This window comes from Ranitomeya imitator, chromosome 3 (assembly GCF_032444005.1).
Source record: "Ranitomeya imitator isolate aRanImi1 chromosome 3, aRanImi1.pri, whole genome shotgun sequence".
Classification (NCBI taxonomy): domain Eukaryota; kingdom Metazoa; phylum Chordata; class Amphibia; order Anura; family Dendrobatidae; genus Ranitomeya; species Ranitomeya imitator.
Window position 1 is genome coordinate 513814527 of NC_091284.1, and position 8697 is coordinate 513823223.

Below are 8697 nucleotides of genomic sequence, written 5' to 3' on the forward strand. Positions count from 1 at the left end.
ATATTTTCCGTGAATATCTGGATAAATTTATGATTGTGTATTTGGATGATGTTTTGGTTTTTTCGGATGACTGGGAGTCCCATGTTCAGCAGGTCAGGAAGGTGTTTCAGGTCCTGCGGGCCAATTCTTTGTTTGTAAAAGGTTCAAAGTGTCTCTTTGGAGTCCAGAAGATTTCTTTTTTTGGGGTATATTTTTTCCCCTTCTACTATTGAGATGGATCCCATCAAGGTTCAGGCTATTTGTGACTGGACGCAGCCTACATCTCTTAAGAGTCTACAGAAGTTCTTGGGCTTTGCTAATTTTTATCGTCGTTTCATAACTAATTTTTCTAGTGTTGTTAAGCCTTTGACGGATTTGACTAAGAAGGGTGCTGATGTTGCTGATTGGTCTCCTGCGGCTGTGTAGGCCTTTCAGGAACTTAAGCGCCGGTTTTCTTCTGCTCCTGTGTTGCGTCAGCCAGATGTTTCGCTTCCTTTTCAGGTTGAGGTTGATGCTTCCGAGATTGGAGCGGGGGCGGTTTTGTCACAGAGAAGCTCCGATTGCTCAGTGATGAAGCCATGTGCGTTCTTTTCTAGAAAGTTTTCGCCCACTGAGCGGAATTATGATGTTGGTAATCGGGAGCTTTTGGCCATGAAGTGGGCATTTGAGGAGTGGCGTCATTGGCTTGAGGGTGCTAGACATCGTGTGGTGGTCTTGACTGATCACAAAAATCTGATTTACCTTGAGTCTGCCAAGCGTCTGAATCCTAGACAGGCTCGTTGGTCACTGTTTTTCTCCCGTTTCGATTTTGTGGTTTCATACCTGCCAGGTTCAAAGAATGTGAAGGCGGATGCTCTTTCTAGGAGTTTTGTGCCTGACTCCCCTGGAAATTCTGAGCCCACTGGTATCCTTAGGGATGGGGTGATTTTGTCGGCTGTCTCCCCAGACTTGCGACGTGCTTTGCAGGAGTTTCAGGCGGATAAACCTGATCGTTGTCCGCCTGAAAGACTGTTTGTTCCGGATAATTGGACCAGTAGAGTCATCTCCGAGGTCCATTCTTCTGCGTTGGCAGGTCATCCTGGAATATTTGGTACTAGAGACTTGGTGGCCAGGTCTTTTTGGTGGCCTTCCTTGTCGAGGGATGTGCGTTCTTTTGTGCAGTCTTGTGAAGTTTGCGCTCGGGCTAAGCCTTGCTGTTCTCGGGCCAGTGGATTGTTGTCACCTTTGCCTATTCCGAAGAGGCCTTGGACGCACATTTCCATGGACTTTATTTTGGATCTCCCTGTCTCTCAAAAAATGTCCGTCATCTGGGTTGTGTGTGACCGCTTTTCTAAGATGGTTCATCTGGTACCCTTGCCTAAGTTGCCTTCCTCCTCTGAGTTGGTCCCTCTGTTTTTTCAGAACGTGGTTCGTTTGCATGGGATTCCGGAGAACATCGTTTCTGACAGGGGATCCCAGTTTGTGTCTAGATTTTGGCGGACGTTCTGTGCTAAGATGGGCATTGATTTGTCCTTTTCGTCTGCATTCCATCCTCAGACGAATGGCCAGACGGAACGAACTAATCAGACCTTGGAAACTTATTTAAGGTGTTTTGTTTCTGCTGATCAAGATGACTGGGTTACCTTTTTGCCGCTTGCCGAATTTGCCCTTAATAATCGGGCTAGTTCTGCTACCTTGGTTTCTCCTTTCTTTTGTAATTCGGGGTTTCATCTTCATTTTTCCTCTGGTCAGGTGGAGCCTTCTGATTGTCCTGGAGTGGACATGGTGGTGGATAGGTTGCATCAGATTTGGAGTCATGTGGTGGACAATTTGAAGTTGTCCCAGGAGAGGGCTCAGCAGTTTGCTAATCGCCGTCGCCGCGTGGGTCCTCGACTTCGTGTTGGAGACTTGGTGTGGTTGTCTTCTCGTTTTGTTCCTATGAAGGTCTCTTCTCCTAAGTTCAAGCCTCGGTTCATCGGTCCCTATAGGATCTTGGAAATTCTTAACCCTGTGTCGTTTCGTTTGGATCTCCCGGCATCGTTTGCTATTCATAATGTGTTCCATCGGTCGTTGTTGCGGAAGTATGAGGTACCTGTTGTTCCTTCGCTTGAGCCTCCTGCTCCGGTGCTGGTGGAGGGAGAATTGGAGTATGTTGTGGAGAAGATCTTGGATTCTCGTGTTTCCAGACGGAAACTCCAATATTTGGTCAAGTGGAAGGGTTATGGTCAGGAGGATAATTCTTGGGTGGTTGCCTCTGATGTTCATGCTGCTGATTTGGTCCGTGCATTTCATAGGGCTCATCCTGGTCGCCCTGGTGGTTCTCGTGAGGGTTCGGTGACCCCTCCTCAAGGGGGGGTACTGTTGTGGATTCTGTTTTTGGGCTCCCTCTGGTGGTTACAGATGGTACTGGGTGACTTGTGTGCTCTGCGGTCTCTGGGGTCCACCTGTTCTATCAGGATATGGGAGTTTCCTATTTAACCTGGCTTTCTTGTCATTTCCTCGCCGGCTATCAATGTAATCAGTGTGTCTTGTTACCTCTGCTTCCCGCTTCTGTATGCTTCAGGACAAGCTAAGTTTTTGATTTTCCTGTTCCACGTTTTGCTTAATTTTTGTCTTAGTCCAGCTTGCAGATATGTGATTCCTTTTTGCTGGTTGCTCTAGTGGGCTGATATTACTCCTCATGTTCCATGAGTTGGAACATGAGTTCAAGTAATTTCAGGATGTTTTTTTTGTAGGGTTTTTCGCTGACCGCGCAGTTCACTTTTGTATCCTCTGCTATCTAGCTTTAGCGGGCCTCATTTTGCTGAATCTGTTTTCATAACTACGTATGTGCTTTCCTCTCATTTCACCGTCATTACATGTGGGGGGCTGCTATTTCTGTGGGGTGTTTCTCTGGAGGCAAGAGAGGTCTGTGTTTCTTCTAATAGGGAAAGTTAATTCTTCAGCTGGCGCGAGACGTCTAGAATCATCGTAGGCACGTTCCCCGGCTACAGCTAGTTGTGTGTTGAGGTTCAGGATCGCGGTCAGCTCAGTTTCCATCACCCAAGAGCTTGTTTTGTTTTTTGTGCTTGTCCTTTTGTGATTCCCTGCCATTGGGATCATGACAGATACGGTGGTCTAGGAGCAACATGGAACGAGCTCTGAAGGACGTGGTAACTGTACTGACCGCAGTCCCTAAGCTCAACACAACACTAGAAGTAGCCGTGGAATGCTCCTAACGCTCCCTAGGCTGTTATGATAAGGTAATTCAGTACCACAATGGACATAGAGGTCAGAGCACATACAGTGACCTGACAATAACCCAAAAACATAGAACGAGCTCTGAGACGTGGGAACTCTGCTGACCGCAATCCCTAATCCTCTCCAACCACACTAGAGGCAGCCGTGGATTGCGCCTAACGCTCCCTATGCAACTCGGCACAGCCTGAGAAACTAGCTAGCCTGAAGATAGAAAATAAGCCTACCTTGCCTCAGAGAAATACCCCAAAGGAAAAGGCAGCCCCCACATATAATGACTGTGAGTTAAGATGAAAAGACAAACGTAGAGATGAAATAGATTTAGCAAAGTGAGGCCCAACTTTCTGAACAGAGCGAGGATAGGAAAGGTAACTTTGCGGTCAACACAAAACCCTACAAAAACCACGCAAAGGGGGCAAAAAGACCCTCCGTACCGAACTAACGGCACGGAGGTACACCCTCTGCGTCCCAGAGCTTCCAGCAAGCAGGAAAAAACAAATAGACAAGCTGGACAGAAAAAAACAGCAACCAAAATAGCAAAGCAGAACTTAGCTATGCAGAGCAGCAGGCCACAGGAACGATCCAGGAGGAAACAGGTCCAATACTAGAACATTGACTGGAGGCCAGGATCAAAGCACTAGGTGGAGTTAAATAGAGCAGCACCTAACGACTTCACCACATCACCTGAGGAAGGAAACTCAGAAGCCGCAGTACCACTTTCCTCCACCAACGGAAGCTCACAGAGAGAATCAGCCGAAGTACCACTTGTGACCACAGGAGGGAGCTCTGCCACAGAATTCACAACAGTACCCCCCCCTTGAGGAGGGGTCACCGAACCCTCACCAGAGCCCCCAGGACGACCAGGATGAGCCATATGAAAGGCACAAACAAGATCGGGAGCATGGACATCAGAGGCAAAGACCCAGGAATTATCTTCCTGAGCATAACCCTTCCACTTAACCAGATACTGGAGTTTCCGTCTCGAAACACGAGAATCCAAAATCTTCTCCACAATATACTCCAACTCCCCCTCCACCAAAACCGGGGCAGGAGGATCAACAGATGGAACCATAGGTGCCACGTATCTCCGCAACAATGACCTATGGAATACGTTATGTATGGAAAAAGAATCTGGAAGGGTCAGACGAAAAGACACAGGATTAAGAACCTCAGAAATCCTATACGGACCAATGAAACGAGGTTTAAACTTAGGAGAGGAAACCTTCATAGGAATATGACGAGAAGATAACCAAACCAAATCCCCAACACGAAGTCGGGGACCCACACAGCGTCTGCGATTAGCGAAACGTTGAGCCTTCTCCTGGGACAAGGTCAAATTGTCCACTACATGAGTCCAAATCTGCTGCAACCTGTCCACCACAGTATCCACACCAGGACAGTCCGAAGACTCAACCTGCCCTGAAGAGAAACGAGGATGGAACCCAGAGTTGCAGAAAAACGGCGAAACCAAGGTAGCCGAGCTGGCCCGATTATTAAGGGCGAACTCAGCCAAAGGCAAAAAGGACACCCAGTCATCCTGATCAGCAGAAACAAAGCATCTCAGATATGTTTCCAAGGTCTGATTGGTTCGTTCGGTCTGGCCATTAGTCTGAGGATGGAAAGCCGAGGAAAAAGACAAATCAATGCCCATCCTACCACAAAAGGCTCGCCAAAACCTCGAAACAAACTGGGAACCTCTGTCAGAAACGATATTCTCTGGAATGCCATGTAAACGAACCACATGCTGGAAGAACAATGGCACCAAATCAGAGGAGGAAGGTAATTTAGACAAGGGTACCAAATAGACCATCTTAGAGAAGCGATCACAGACCACCCAAATGACTGACATCTTTTGAGAGACGGGAAGATCCGAAATAAAATCCATAGAGATATGTGTCCAAGGCCTCTTCGGGACAGGCAAGGGCAAAAGCAACCCACTGGCACGAGAACAGCAGGGCTTAGCCCGAGCACAAATCCCACAGGACTGCACAAAAGTACGCACATCCCGCGACAGAGATGGCCACCAAAAGGATCTAGCCACTAACTCTCTGGTACCAAAGATTCCAGGATGACCAGCCAAAACCGAACAATGAACCTCAGAGATCACTTTATTTTTCCACCTATCAGGGACAAACAGTTTCTCCGCTGGGCAACGATCAGGTTTATTAGCCTGAAATTTTTGCAGCACCCGCCGCAAATCAGGGGAGATGGCAGACACAATTACTCCCTCTTTGAGGATACCCGCCGGCTCAGATACACCCGGAGAGTCGGGCACAAAACTCCTAGACAGAGCATCCGCCTTCACATTTTTAGAGCCCGGAAGGTACGAAATCACAAAGTCAAAACGGGCAAAAAACAGCGACCAACGAGCCTGTCTAGGATTCAACCGCTTGGCAGACTCGAGATAAGTCAAGTTCTTATGATCAGTCAAGACCACCACGCGATGCTTAGCTCCTTCAAGCCAATGACGCCACTCCTCGAATGCCCACTTCATGGCCAGCAACTCTCGATTGCCCACATCATAATTTCGCTCAGCAGGCGAAAACTTCCTGGAAAAGAAGGCGCATGGTTTCATCACCGAGCAATCAGAACTTCTCTGCGACAAAACAGCCCCTGCTCTAATCTCAGAAGCATCAACCTCGACCTGGAACGGAAGCGAAACATCTGGTTGACACAACACAGGGGCAGAAGAAAAACGACGCTTCAACTCTTGAAAAGCTTCCACAGCAGCAGAAGACCAATTGACCACATCAGCACCCTTCTTGGTCAAATCGGTCAATGGTTTAGCAATACTAGAAAAATTGCAGATGAAGCGACGATAAAAATTAGCAAAGCCCAGGAACTTTTGCAGACTTTTCAGAGATGTCGGCTGAGTCCAATCATGGATGGCTTGGACCTTAACAGGGTCCATCTCGATAGTAGAAGGGGAAAAGATGAACCCCAAAAATGAAACCTTCTGAACATCAAAGAGACACTTTGATCCCTTCAAAAACAAAGAATTAGCACGCAGGACCTGAAACACTGTTCTGACCTGCTTCACATGAGACTCCCAATCATCAGAGAAGATCAAAATGTCATCCAAGTACACAATCAGGAATTTATCCAGGTACTCTCGGAAGATGTCATGCATAAAGGACTGTAACACTGATGGAGCATTGGCAAGTCCGAATGGCATTACTAGATACTCAAAATGGCCCTCGGGCGTATTAAATGCAGTTTTCCATTCATCGCCTCACTTAATACGCACAAGATTATACGCACCACGAAGATCTATCTTGGTGAACCAACTAGCCCCCTTAATCCGAGCAAACAAATCAGATAACAACGGCAAGGGGTACTGAAATTTAACCGTGATCTTATTTAGAAGGCGGTAATCTATACAAGGTATCAGTGAACCATCCTTCTTGGCTACAAAAAAGAACCCTGCTCCTAATGGCGACGATGACGGGCGAATATGCCCCTTCTCCAAGGACTCCTTCACATAACTCCGCATAGCGGCGTGCTCAGGCACAGATAAATTAAACAGTCGACCTTTTGGGAATTTACTACCAGGAATCAAATTGATAGCACAATCACAATCCATATGCGGAGGTAGGGTATCGGACTTGGGCTCATCAAATACATCCCGGTAATCAGACAAGAACTCTGGAACCTCAGAAGGGGTGGATGACGAAATAGTCAGAAATGGGACATCACCATGTACCCCCTGACAACCCCAGCTGGACACAGACATGGATTTCCAATCTAATACTGGATTATGGACTTGTAGCCATGGCAACCCCAACACGACCACATCATGCAGATTATGCAGCACCAGAAAGCGAATAACCTCCTGATGTGCAGGAGCCATGCACATGGTCAGCTGGGTCCAGTACTGAGGCTTATTCTTGGCCAAAGGCGTAGCATCAATTCCTCTCAATGGAATAGGACACTGCAAGGGCTCCAAGAAAAACCCACAACGCCTAGCATACTCCAAGTCCATCAAATTCAGGGCAGCGCCTGAATCCACAAATGCCATGACAGAATACGATGACAAAGAGCAGATCAAGGTAACGGACAGAGGAAATTTTGACTGTACCGTACCAATGATGGCAGACCTAGCGAACCGCCTAGTGCGCTTAGGACAATCAGAGATAGCATGAGTGGAATCACCACAGTAGAAACACAGCCCATTCAGACGTCTGTGTTCTTGCCGTTCAACTCTGGTCAAAGTCCTATCGCACTGCATAGGCTCAGGTTTAAGCTCAGGTAATACCGCCAAATGGTGCACAGATTTACGCTCACGCAAGCGTCGACCGATCTGAATGGCCAAAGACATAGACTCATTCAGACCAGCAGGCATAGGAAATCCCACCATGACATCCTTAAGGGCTTCAGAGAGACCTTTTCTGAAAATAGCTGCGAGCGCACCTTCATTCCATTGAGTGAGCACGGACCACTTTCTAAATTTCTGACAATATACCTCTATCTCATCCTGACCCTGACACAGAGCCAGCAAATTTTTCTCTGCCTGATCCACTGAATTAGGTTCATCGCACTGCAATCCGAGCGCCAGGAAAAACGCATCGATATTACTTAATGCAGGATCTCCTGACGCAAGAGAAAATGCCCAGTCTTGAGGGTCGCCACGTAAAAAAGAAATAATGATCCTAACTTGTTGAACTGGGTCACCAGAGGAGCGAGGTTTCAAAGCCAGAAATAGTTTACAATTATTTTTGAAACTCAGAAATTTAGTTCTATCTCCAAAAAACAAATCAGGAATAGGAATTCTCGGTTCTAACATAGAATTCTGAACCACAAAGTCTTGAATATTTTGTACTCTTGCCGTGAGCTGATCCACACATGAAGACAGACCTTTAATTTCCATCGCTACACCTGTGTCCTGAACCACCCAAATGTCTAGGGGAAAAAAAAAGGCAAAACACAGTGCAGAGAAAAAAAAATGGTCTCAGAACTTCTTTTTTCCCTCTATTGAGAATCATTAGTACTTTGGGCCTCCAGTACTGTTATGATAAGGTAATTCAGTACCACAATGGACATAGAGGTCAGAGCACATACAGTGACCTGATAATAACCCAAAAACATAGAACGAGCTCTGAGACGTGGGAACTCTGCTGACCGCAATCCCTAATCCTCTCCAACCACACTAGAGGCAGCCGTGGATTGCGCCTAACGCTTCCTATGCAACTCGGCACAGCCTGAGAAACTAGCTAGCCTGAAGATAGAAAATAAGCCTACCTTGCCTCAGAGAAATACCCCAAAGGAAAAGGCAGCCCCCACATATAATGACTGTGAGTTAAGATGAAAAGACAAACGTAGAGATGAAATAGATTTAGCAAAGTGAGGCCCGACTTTCTGAACAGAGCGAGGATAGGAAAGGTAACTTTGCGGTCAACACAAAACCCTACAAAAACCACGCAAAGGGGGGAAAAAGACCCTCCGTACCGAACTACCGGCACGGAGGTACACCCTCTGCGTCCCAGAGCTTCCAGCAAGCAGGAA